Here is a 14,044-nt window from a genome sequence, read left to right as displayed (position 1 = left end):
CAAATGTTTAAATTCCAATAAATATCCATCCAATTTATTGAACAAAATAAAAGAGTAAAGAAGATCTACTTATTTCTCAATAGATATAGCACATAGTCATTATTGAGTAAACAAATGAACTAAATTTAACAACCTTTAATCATTCATTTTATATATAAAAGATAGATACTACTAGAAATTAGTAACTATTTTATATTGATAAGATCTTTACATTATATTGTTGCCCTATATTCTACAATCATTTATCTTAATCTCCAATAGTACAGGTATCCTTAAAACATAAATCGAACAAATTCAGAATTCTAATTTAAAAAAAAAAACTCTAAAACCCTAACTACGAGTTTAATAGTTAGAACAAAGAAATAAAAACTAAAAAGAGTACGAAATACTTACACAACGGTGAAGTTTTCCGGTGGTGTAGTTACCGGTGAGTTTCAGAGTTTGTGAAATAAATTCACTTTTAATATTAATTTACTAATTATTCCATATTTTTCGAATTAAGAAAAAATTTAATGAAAGTCATTTAAAAAAAATTAGATTTTTTATTTCAAAATGGATAAATCCTATTATTAATATTTATAATAAAAACCATTTGATATAATTAAAATTCTTATTTACAAATTAGATAAATTTTATTAATTTTTATTAAAAATATTTACAATGATAATTTAAAAATATAATGAGTAAAACAATCTATTTCCATTAATTAAAAAACTTACGCATATAAATAATATATAGACATAATAGATTTTATTAATATATTATATATTTTGAATAACTGATAGATATTAGTCTTATCTATCATTTTCAGTGTCGACATCAAGTCAAGGGGATTTTAATTCACGATCTTAGTGTAAAATGTTCACCATTTCTTTCTTAAAATTTAATAAGGTAGTTCAAAAGTCCAACTTCATTGCATTCCTTCTAATTACTGATTTGAAGTATAATTGTTGACCAAAATATGTCCCTTACTGTTTTAAAGGAACACATTCTTTCAGCTAATTTAAAGAATTGTGACAGCCTTCCAAGCATTTCCAAGTCAGTCTTCCTCCATGGACGATTGCCAAAGTCCTCCTTTAAGAAATTCGTGTTAAAAATACAAAAAGAATGGAAAACTTAGTTAACCTTTTTTTTTTTTGGGATAATCATACGGAAAATTACCAAATTGAGCTTAACCAGAAACATGCAGTGACCATGCTTCGAGAACAAAGCAATTCTGTAAGTTCTTGTACACAATCAATAGTATCAACATTATAACTTTTTCTTTTTGGTAAAATATAAGAAGTTTTCTCGAAATTAATTTTACTTTATTACGATTTAACTCCTCTTTCTCTTTGTTACGAGTCACTTTCAATTAATGATAATAATAATTGCATAACAATTTTAAATTTAATTTTGAAAATGATGACTTGTTGAGTGATAGGCGTGCAAATTAAGTCGGATGGATCCTAACTCCCTGGGAAAGGGCTAACAATAAGATTGGGTTGTACTTTGAGGAATGGACTAATGGCACACACTAAAGAAAATGGAAAACCACTTTTCAATCCTACTTAACGTAGCTTGCAGGAAGAAGGCAATCCCATGGAAAGATTTTTCCTTTTGGTATGTACCTGGTAGAAAAGTTTATGTCGTAAGCTGTAAGTTAGCTGGCAGATTAGACCATGATGATAATCAGAGATACAGGGTTTTCTTAATAATAACCATATTTAATATTATGGAATTGTAAGATGTGAGAATGATTATTGCTCTCCTTAAGAACCAAATCAATACGAGTGGTAAATTTGCCTTGTGCAATCCATTAAAGTGAGATCTAATTATTGAGTTTTTTGCAACTTTACTACTTAAAAGTAAATATGGTAGTCACTCCAAAAAAAAAAAAAAGGTAAATATGGTAGTTGAAAAGTTCTACTTACAGTTTAATAAGAGGAAATTCATTAACCCAAATTTATTTGAAATATCAAAGCAAGATAATCTCTCTGTTTCAGCCTATTTTACTATGATGATCTCTCTGTTTTCAACCAAGATAATCTCTTCTTGTGATAATGAGAAAGCCATATTTCCTGATCTAAGAATTGAAGTTTATTCAAGGACTTGATCACCACTTCTCAAGCTTATAATCGTCGGAGAAAATTACCAAATTGAGCTTAACCAAAAATCCATCCAGCTATGGTTTTGAGAACAGAGCAATTCTGCAAACCAATATCAAGTAATCAAGTTTCTTCAAGGACTTTATGTAACAGCCTTTCAAGCATTTCCAAGTCAGTCTTGCTCCATGGAGAACGTCCTTCAATTGCCAAAGTCCTCTTTACGATATTTGTGTTCCAAAAACCAAAAGAATGGATAACTTATTTTAACTTTTTTCGGGGGAATAATCATATGGAAAATTAGCAAATTGAGCTTAACCAGAAACATGCAGTAATGATGCTTCCAGAGCAAAGCAATTCTGTAAGCTCTTGTAAACATTCAATAATATCTACAATATAAATTTTTTTGGTAAACTTTAAGAAGTTTTTTGGAAATTAATTTCATTTCATCTTCATTATGGTTTTGATTTCTCTCTGTTATGTGTTATTTTGATTTTTTTAAAAATTTTTGTTATTTTTAATTAATGATAATAATAATTACGTAATAATTTTGAATTTAATTTCAAAAAAGTTAACTTGTTGAGTGGTAGGCTTGCAAATTACGTCGAATAGATCCTATAAAATATTGGTACCATCTTTGGAAATGATCAATGGCTTGGAATAAATAAATTAATTTGTTGCCATTTTTTCCACATTAAGTCTTGGTAAATGATACCGTCTTCAACACTGAAAGCAATGCCTTTCCAATTGGTTTCAAATGATAATCCATTCGAAGGGGCATTGGACGTACGGAATGTTGCTTTACCGTGTTGCAGTTGTGGGGCTAAGAGAGGACATTGCTGGTTTCCTCAACCACCATCAAGTTTCTTCAAGGACTTTATGTGACAGCCTTTCAAGCATTTCCAAGTATGTCTTGCTCCATGGACCACGTCAAATGATAATTAATTAATCTTTAATTAATGATAATAATTTTAAATTTAATTTCAAAAGGGTTCACTTATTGATTGGTAGACTTGCTAATTAAGTCAAATGGATCCTATAGTATATTGTCATATGATTGAGTCATATACAGATAACGTGTATCATTCAACATTATTTAAGATATTACTCTCAATTGCTTTTAAGACATCAATATTACATCTACAACATTACAAAGAGCTTCGCAGGAAGCTACATGGAACATATTTAGTTGGTGCAATTGTGGTGTCATTTGATTTTTTTTATTGAGATTTATGCCACTTGATTTGAAGATAGTATATTTTATTAATTTTTAAATGTAATTGATAGAATGAATAAATTTGAAATATTAAGAAGTCATAAATCAAAAATTAAATTTTAAAATTATTAAAATTTATGTCATGCATGATTGATACATTTTACTCTAAAATCTTTCTCTTTAAGATCTCTCTTCCACTAAATTTTTGAATTTCAGTTAGCGGAATAGTTACCCCCAATGCAAATCCTCCTTGTTGGCAAGTCAAGGTCTTCTCTCTCTAGCAATTTGGTTGGTGCATTTGTGGTGCTAACAATGGAATTTGAGCTTCACACTTTCATGATAATTATTAAATGATAAAATCATGACTGTTTTCAAAGGAAGACATGCAATTGTTTTTATGGATAGAAATGTACTCTATGAAAGTATACGTATTGAATAAATAATATAATGATGAAGTGGAGTATTATTCTCATGGAGATTTGTTTATAAAGTTTCACTAAGTACTAAAATTATAAAACAAATTAATCTTATTTAAGCAATTTGAAAATTGAAAAGCTAATCAAAAACAAAATTTAAAAATAAATAATAAATTAACTAGCAAAAAACAAAATATGTTGAGAAAAGCAATAGATTAAAGACCTAGGATTATGGGTTCATTCAACATTTCATTTGATACTAGCTTTTCTTGTTATTTATCTTTTTGAGTGATTTTTCTAATCTAAAATCCAAAGCTATGGACAAGTTTCTATCGAGATGCTTGTACAAATACCTAACTTAATTAATTCACTATATGTCTATAGGAATCAATTAAATTAAGTTCATTAAGCAAGTGTCTTAATTTGACTATGTATGACAATTGACATATGTCTACTTTGTGCATTCCATTATATAGAGCTCAAATAGTATTTATTTTGTTTTATGTTATAAGTGCAATCCATTATTTTTACCTATCATTTACAAAAATATTCATGAATTCTAATTACATGAGGAAATAAATGGAAACATTTGAATAATAAGAGTAAGTCATGTAATTCCAATGCACAACAGCAGAAGTATCTACGAGATAGAATAAAAACAGTTAGATTATAAAATAAATTAAATTAACTCATATTGAAAAAAACAAAACTAGGGAACTGATATGATGTTGCCTTCTTCTTCCTTCCTTTGCTTGAGTCAAACACGTCTGTTTGCAGCATCATTTTACCCATCATCAACAAGAAAAATAAGTCTGCTACGGTAATCATATGTCATGATGGAATTAGGATTTTACATTTATAAAATAGTCATATTTGAAGTTTAATGTTTATAAAAGCAGAATTATAAAATTTTAAAACTTTGAAAAAACGGAATGCTACTAACCTCCATTTCCTAGACCACTAATAAGGGCAATAATTTTATAGCATGGAAAAACCTAGTATATCAAGATCCTGTGACATTCTAAGATTGACCCTATTATCTCCTCGTTTTTCATGACAATCTCCTTTGTGACTCACATATGAACTCTCAATCAAGAAATTGTACAAAGAAAAGGAAAGGCATATATTCCAAGACTTATCCATGCTTACTTTGACTCGATTCTAAAGGAGATGCTCTGTCTACAAAGAAAAGCAACGCGGCAAGCATCATGTTTTTTCCACAAAGTTACTGTATTCTCAATTTGGGTCCCAATTTTAATTAGACAACGAGCCAAGTGAGACATATGTCATATCGTTACGAGTTAGAAGAGATGGTGTTATGGACCCATATTTATGTGAAACTTTTGAATTTTCCTTGCTAGTTTTTTGTGTTTTGGATTTTAGTATAGCATGTACTCACTATTTTCACATTTCTTTTGGACTTTTGTATTTTTAACATTATTCGTCTTTACTTTTGGAAATTACTAGGAAGTATCCTTTGAACCTTCCTTAAGGCTTTTTTCCTCTTGGTAATTATTTTCTTGGAAAGCAGTCTGTCTTTATATTTAGGTCATCCATCCAGTCTGTATGAAGATAGCTGATATCTAATGTAGTTTCCTATTAATCTATGAACTTAATTGAAACAAGCATGCATCTCATTCCCTCCAAAATTATCCAGTGACAAAGGAAATGAAGATTAGTAGGATCTCCGTCCCTTCACAGGTTTTAAAATTTTATAATATATTTTTATGTTTTTAGAATTTTATAATTTTACCCCTATAATATTTTTTTTGTTTGGTGAGATGCCCACAACAATTAATCAAAAACTAATTTTGGTAGATTTAAAAGACTAAAGTAAATCCTATTATAATAGAATTATTCCTTCAAGCTTCATTACCTCAAGACCCCACGACCGTCTCACCTTTTATTTGCCATCCTCCAAATACGAAATCTTAAATCCACTACTGATTTTCCTTTCTATGAAAAAGGAATGAAGTCTCAAGTTGAATAAAGAGTGAAAAGAGTCAAGCAAATTAATTAGTGAACAAACATTGCAACAGGCTCTAATTTTTCTCTTTACCATTAGAGAAGCAAATAACCCCAGGTCGAAGAATTGGTTTCATTGTTCCACGGTAAAATCAATTTGTCAAAGGAATATTTTCTTGAGTTACATTGAGTGAAATAAATGAACATTAGAGTTACATTGAGTGAAATAAAAGATTCTCAAAACATTTGGATTTCTAATTTGAATTGGATAATTGGATTTTCTTCATTGAAGTACTTGAATTTAAGATATGTGAACCTTAGTTTGGCATCAACAAGTTGGCTGCTAGTTATTAATATGCTTCCTTATATTGAGGAGTTGCATTTGCCTACCTATGCTCTCGACCCAGGTACCTTATTCTCTTCGATTTGTGAACTTCAGTTCCATTCTAGTCCTCGATCTTTGGGACAGTAAAAGCTGATAAACATTATGTTTGGTCTGGTAGCTGACAACCAATCTAGCTTCTGAAAACAGAGGCATCTATTTTGTCCTAACAATCATCCCCTGATAGCTTTTCATTCACAACAAGTGGTGTAGCTACTAATTTGCATTGCTCCATGTAGTTAGATGAAAGAATGAGGTCAACAAGCATAAACTTAATATCCAGTTTTGTATCAAACTTAAAAAAGGATGAAACAGAACTTTGCATAATTCCTCCATCAGAAAGCAGATAAGCACACATAGACAAGAAGGTCTTAAATTTTAAGCAATTGAGAAAACAATTCATTATTTATAATTAATGAATCTCTGTTATATATTTTTTGTAGTTATGAATAAGCAATTGAGACCAAGGAATGAAATCTGGAAAACTAATAATCAATGTTTAATTAACTATCAAATAGCAGTAAAGTGACCTTGTAAAGAAAACAATCTGTGTACCATATATGTTAGGCCACTAGACTCCTTAACAATTGTTTTACGACTAAAGCTAAAGGGAGTGAGATGCAAGAATGAGTAACCTCAAATGGTTAAACTTCCTTAGAGTTAATGCCATATTAATTATTTATATGGCAACCAGCCCATCCCTTCAAGCATTAATTCATGGACTCTGATAATGTTTTAGTACACAAAACCCAAAAAAATTTATTTGAGCAATGAAATATCTATTTCAACTAATGAAACAGGTACAACTGATGTCTATAATGTCATCAATTACACACAAAATTGTAAACTACATAGACCAGAAGCTGATTTTGAAGGAGATTATTCATCAACAAACTTTTAATCCTTTCAGGACCTTCATCTGCTATGTTTGCCATCTTCCTGAATCCACAGTCCATAAATCTGGTGCTGCTACCTGTGATAAAAATCAGTTGTCTTTGGGTCAGTAAAATGCAAGAAGAAATCGATAATTTGAAGAAAACCAATATTAATAGGAATAGTCTGTTCACGTTGGAGATGTTATCACTTATTAATACCAGATTAAACTTTTAAAAATGATCTAAAATTAAGTATTCCAATTCTATTAATTTATTTTTACTATACAAGGGAAATTGTGAGCTTATGCCCTGTCTACAAATTCATGAAGTAGATTTTTTGCCTGAACATGTTCAAAATTAGAAGCTTAAATCTCATTGATCACTGTAATCTTAGTGAGAGGATTTTAAAGGTGCATCTACCACATATATATATATATATATATATATATATATATATATATCAATATATCAATATATTGTCATTAATGTGATATCTCATCCCACATTAGATGTGAATGTGATTATTAAGACTTATATAATGATACAAGTCCACTGCAACTAGTAATTTGAGTTTGAGCTTTTAAGAGTCATGTGATTTAAGTTTGAAAACTTGCTAATCCAATGCTTGGATTTGAGTCGTTACAAATGATATCAAAGTATGCATCAACCTGATTTGTTGGGCCAGTGTTTGAATTTGGATCGTTACAATTAAAATGTTATGTTAGCTTACCTCTAGAGTAGTAGTAGCCTCTAGCTTCTTCAGCTTTCTCTGTGATCTTGCTCCCCACAACATGATTGTCACGTAGAGTGAGTCCTTCAAAGTTGTCCAAGAACCGAAAATAGGCATGCCTCCAAGAACGCTTTGACAGTAAAGTGGCAAAAACTCCCCAAAACCCAATAAAGAATCCAAATCCCATTCCAGCATAAAACCATTTGTTGAATTCATCTTCAATTTCATCTTCAGGCGATTGGCTTTGAGTTGCGTCATCTTCAGGGTACTGTTGCGTGACTGGCGGCCCACATAGTGCCAGGTTACCAACGAAGGCTGAAGCTTCCATTGTCTGTATTTGAGTGCTTAATGGAATTCTTCCTGACAAATTATTGTATGACAAGTTCAAGCAATTCAAAAAGTTTAGATCAACCATGCTAGCAGGGATCTGGTCCGACAGTTGATTTTTGACAAATCAAGTGATTCTAACTTTTTCAAATGACCAATTGTCTTAGGAATGAACCCTATCAAATTGTTCCCTGATAAGTTCAATTGAACCAATTCAGAAAAGCTTGTTATCTCATCTGGAATTTTTCCAACCAATTTGTTTCCAGCAAGATTAATGCTCCTCAACAGTCCAAGAGATTTTTCAAACTTGCAGATTTTTCCTTTCCATCGAACCTATGCCTTTTCAATGTAGCTGCCTGATTCAAGACCAAGTACCAGATCACCGACAGGCCCTTCTTCCGATGAAGAAAAATAATCATTTTTGATGATGTAATTTGAATCTCCCCTTTGAGACATGGCAGTCAGATTATTTAGACACAATGGTATTGTTCCTGAGATGGTATTCAGAGAGAGGTCCAGCATCCGTATATTTGCTAATTGACATAAGCTGGCAGGTATCCTTCCCTTGAACTCATTACTTTGTAGGCTCAGATGAATCAAAGATGATAAATTTTCTCCTATCCAAGCTGGTATATTTCCAGAGAATTTATTATTATTTAGATCCAAGTGTTTCAACCGACTGCAATTCTTCAAAGAAGAAGGCAACTCTCCAGAGAATTTGTTATCGCTTAAATTAATTGATTCAAGTGATGACAATGATCCAAAAGTTCTTGGAATACCCACTGAGAAGCTGTTATTAGCAAAGTTCAAAACCTTGAGGGCTTGCCAGTGAACAGAACAATCAGGAAGCACCCCGGACAATGAGTTACTAGAAAGGTCAAAACCTCAGCTTTAATCTTACATAAAGCAGAAATTGATCCTGAGAACTTATTTTGAGAAAGATTCAATGATGACACATTAGAAAGAAACAACGGCAATGGACCCTCAAACAGGTTTGAACTCAAATCAATTCCAACATTAAGAAAAAACTTGAGTTGTGATAATTTTGGTAGTATGCCAGTGATATGGTTATGAGAGAGATTTAAGAGATTTAAGTATGGAGGTAGGTCCCAAAACCAATTGGGGATTGTATCTAAGATTCCAACATTAGAGATATCAAGTTCCCAAAGTTGAAGTTCTTTATTGGCAAATTCTCAACAGAAAAGTGGCTGTCAAATCTGAACTACTCAAAAGAGGACTTCTCAATATTGACTCTGCCAACTGCACCCTCTGTGGTAATGTTCTTGAAACCCCTCAACACTTATTTTTTAATTGCAATTATGCTTGGAGAGTGTGGATGTACAATTGCAACTGTTGGGGCATTGATTGGGTTCCTCCGGGTAATGCTACCAGTTTTTTCTTAGCATGGATTAATGCTGCCCCTCCTCACACTAGTGATATATGAAAGATGTTGTTTTATGTTACGATTTGGTCTCTCTGGTTGTGTAGAAATGAAATCCTCTTCCAAGAAAAGATTCTTGATATTTGCCAACTCCAGGATATCATTCATGTTAGACTTACTCACTGGTGCAAAGGAAAATGGTCCTTGGATCACTTGCAGACCAGCCTCATGCTTTCAGACCCTTGTAGAGTAATCTGTAGTAAGGTTAACAAAAAAGAAAGGCACAATAGAGGCTGGTCAAGACCACCCCAAGGATTTATGAAACTGAATGTTGATGGATCAGCATTGGGGAAGCCTGGACCAGCGGGTATAGGGGGCGCCCTAAGAGACCATGAAGGCTTCATCAAAGGTACCTTCTCTCATCCAATTGGGACTGAGGACTCTAACTATGCAGAACTGGCTGCCATCAAAGAGGGAATCAGCTTCTTTCTTTCCACTCCATGGTCTAGCAGCCACTCTCTCATTGTAGAAAGTGATTCTCGAAATGCCATTAATTGAGTGAATAACCACAGTTCAGTTCCTTGGCGTATGAAGAGTGTATCTAATAGCATTGAAGTTCTCAAACGCGATGTCAAAGCTATTCTATTCAAGCATATTTTTAGAGAAGATAACAACTTTGCCGATGGTCTGGCCAAAGCAGCTGTTATGCGATTGGGTAAATTCTCTGTAGTTTTTTAATGCTTTGCTTGCCACTGGTTTGATGACAATGATCTATGATGGTTTCTAGTTCATCCATTCGTTTCCTTTTTTGTATGGATGATGGATATTCATTTTGAGGATTATTTGCATTTTCAGGTGGGCATGAATTTTTTCTGCCCTTTTGCTTTTTTCATGTGTTTTGTGGCTGAATTGTGTGGCCATTTAGGACCCAGGGGACTTGTTGTTTTTTGTGGCTGATTGTTGTGACCCATTTGGTCTCTTTGCAACAGGCGATTAGCATCTGAAGGGTCTTTCTACACCCTCTCTGCTTTTTTCTGGCAACCCCCTTGCCAGCTCTATCAAAAAAATGTTCATGCCCTTCAAAAAAAAAAAAATCCGTTTTGAGTTTGAAGCCACTTTGGGAAGTGGACCCAAATTGCATTTGGACAGATAAAGATAATTCAACTGGAAAGGGGGAACCCAACCAAAGCTGAAATTCACAATCAAATGGTTCAACGACAAGTCTAGAAGTCTTAATTTGGAGAGATTTTTGAAATGAGTTTGAAATATCACACCTTCCAAAGAATTCCGAGAAATATCCAAACCTTCGAGCTCGGATAGGTATCCCAAACTTTCAGGGACACTCCCGTTCGATTGGTTATCACGAAGGTTTAATGCTTTCAAGGATGAAAGTTTTGTGAAATCAGGTAAAGTCCCTGTAAATTGGTTTCCTGACAAATCCAAGTAACTAAGCTTGGAAGGTTGTTTAAAATTAAAGCTCTTTGACAAAGTTCCATTTAATCTATTATTTGATAGGTCCAAAATCTGCAAAGAATTTTCTAAGCACCCAAGTAACCCAGGAACGATTGATCCACTGATGTTGTTGCCCCAAAGGTATAATGTTTCAAGAGTACATATGTTACCAAGAAATTTCGAAATATCACCTTCAAGATGATTTCTTGAGAGAGAAAGATGTTTAAGAGAAACCATATTCCTGAAGAAGTCTGGAATTGAGCTACCTAACAAGTTATTTGCAAGGTCAAGATCAGCAATCTTGCTGGTAATATTGAACAACAACCAGTATATGGAAGAAGTAAGATTGTTAGAAGAGAGATCCATGGAAAGTGGCGATGATGTAGAAATAGTGAGGGAAGGTGGAGAAAGGATTCTCGGAAGGTGACACCCACTCAACTTTAAGTCTTCTAGGTAAGGAAGCATGTTGAGTAGTTGCGGCCAATCCTTAGCATCAGTAAGGTTGCTCCAACTAAGGTTAAGATGTCTTAAAGAAGAAAGACCATGAAGCCAATCAAGGTTGGAAATATTGTAACCATTTCAGCTAAGATCAAGGAACTGCAAGTCTGACAAATTCCCAAGCTGATCGAGTATTGTTGAACTTAATCCAGCACTATTGAGATTTAAGTATCTTAACTTACTCAATGAGCCATTTAAATTTGGGACCATACTTCCTTCAAATTTATTGCCACTGAGGTCTAAATATCTTAAATGCTGCAGCTCAAGCAAGGAAGGATTGATCTTACATCTTAGAGGGTTATGCTCCAACAAGTTATGATCCCAGGTCCAAGGGTTACTAAGATCAAGCTTGATTACATGGCGTGTTCTATTGCTACATTGGACACCTCTCCATTGACAACAATCTTTTTTTCCATCTTCATTTCCCCAAGAGGAGAGATGACCATAATCATCGATGAGACTTTGCTTGACCATAAGCAGAGCATGTCTCTCCTTCTCTATGCATTGGATCTTCGCTTCTCTGGCACTTGGGTTTAAGCCATTTGCAATTCTCATGCATTGGCAAAGCCCAAAAAAAATAAGTAGAAATATAAAGGACCTCAGCATTAAAAACATTCTTGTGCTGGTCATGAAAAAATAAGAGTAAAAAAAAGATGATTTGTTGGTTTTAATTGCAATGAGTAGTAAATTTGCTTTGTGCATTTCATTATATAGAGCTCAAATAGTATTTATTTTGTTTTATTTTTTAAGTGCAATCCATTATTTTTACCTATCATTTACAAAAATATTCCTTGCTACTTTTTCTGCAAAGTAGAAAAGCAACGCGGCATGCATCATGTTTTGTCTATAAAGTTACTGTAATCTCAATTTCGGCCATATACCCACTCTTTTCACATTTCTTTTTTACTTTTGTCTTTATAACCTCATTCTTCTTTACATATAAAAATTAACTAGGAAGTATTCATTGGACCTTCCTTAATCTTTTTTCCTCTTGCTAATTATAATTGTCTTGGAAAGCAGTCTATCTTTGGATTTAGGTAATCCATCCGGTCTGTCTAAAGATAGCTCTCCAATGTAGTTTCCTACTAAATTTCGAGCTTAATTGAAACAAGCATGCATCTTGTTCCATCTGAAGTTATTCAGTGACAGTGGAAATGAGGGTTAGTAGAGTCCAGTCTTGTTAAATTTTTAAAATTTCATAATATACTTTTTTTAAATAAAATTTTATAATTTTTACTTTTATATTAATTTTTTTATTTAGTGAAATGTCCCGCAACAACTAACCAACAACTAATTTTAATAGACTTAAAGATTAAAGTAAATCCTAATTATAATAGAATTATTCTCCCAAACTCCACTACTCCAAGACTCCACGACTAATCCACCTTTCATTTGTCCTCTCCACACCAAAAATCCTGATTCCACCATTAGTTATCCCTTTTATGGAAAAGGAATGAAGTCTCAAGTTGAATAAAGAGTGAAAAGACTCAAGCAAATTAATTAGTAAACAAAGGTGGTAACAGGTTCTAACTTTTCTCTTCACCAGTAAGGAACCAAACAACCCCATGTGGAAGAATTGGTCTCTTTGTCCCACAGTGAAATTAATTTGCTCAAGGAATATTTTTTTGGGTTACATTGAGTGAAATAAATGTACATTAGAATTATCTTGATTATAAAGATATTCCATATCCATTTACAGTGACCAATTTAAAATTTTACATGAGAAGTGATTAAAATATAATTAATTATATTATATATATATATATATATCAAATTTTATACAAATAATAATAAAACAAATTGACTAATTCCATCTGATGTAATTCACTTTTTCAGCTCCTTTTGCAGCTATGATTGTCATTCCCCCATTGCCTTTTTGCTTTACAGTTGGAGAGGAACTTTTTGTTTCCCTTTTGGCATCAGCAGGATGCTTTGTACAAAGTCTTTGAGGCCAGTGTTTCAATGATTGTCCAATCAGAATTACCGTTTAGAATTTATAATTATCTCAAAAAGTCCAATATACATACATTATTGGACCTTTTGAATAACAGTCAAGAAAACCTTATGAAAATTGAACATATCTATTACCTTTTATAATCATATCTATTACCTTTAAAAATAATAATAATGAAAATAAATTAAAAATTGAGGAATGAGGGGTAGTTGGCTTGCCGCTGTCCACTTATGCAATATTAACTTCTACAACGCATAAGATAATTAAATAAAATCATACGTACATTCTTTAACCAAAGCTTTGCCCATGCATTTATCACCCAACTTGAGACAAGGTTACTGCTAAATGAAATTACAATAGTGATTGTACACTGCTCACTAGTAACTCAATAACAAATATATATAAATATATATATATATATATTTTATATAAATCATAATATATATATACATAATATTAAGTTCAATTTTTTATCGGTTTGGTTAAAAGATTTTTCTTCTGAGAACTGAATAAATTGATGGAATTGAACATTTTAAACCGAATAAATCAATCAAATTGAACTGTTTTACTCCAATTTTATTTGGATTAATCGGATTAGTTGGACATTTTTACTTACCCCTACAATTTGACTAGCAATGGATCATTGTTAGGATATTTTGGGCCAGCCCAGAAGTTTTTGAATGTTAAAACAATGAACCAAAATCCCCCAGAGGCCCAGCCCATGTTTATAAAATTAAAAAGAAGCCCTAATTTCTTTTTCTCAC

At 32.4% G+C, this 14,044-nt stretch overlaps 1 pseudogene; it reads right to left on the bottom strand.

Moving 5' to 3' along the window:
- Positions 6,986-11,293, bottom strand: LOC18587317 (annotated as a pseudogene).

This window comes from Theobroma cacao, chromosome 10 (genome assembly GCF_000208745.1).
Source record: "Theobroma cacao cultivar B97-61/B2 chromosome 10, Criollo_cocoa_genome_V2, whole genome shotgun sequence".
In the NCBI taxonomy this organism is placed as follows: domain Eukaryota; kingdom Viridiplantae; phylum Streptophyta; class Magnoliopsida; order Malvales; family Malvaceae; genus Theobroma; species Theobroma cacao.
This window is presented reverse-complemented; position numbering and strand designations above follow the sequence as displayed.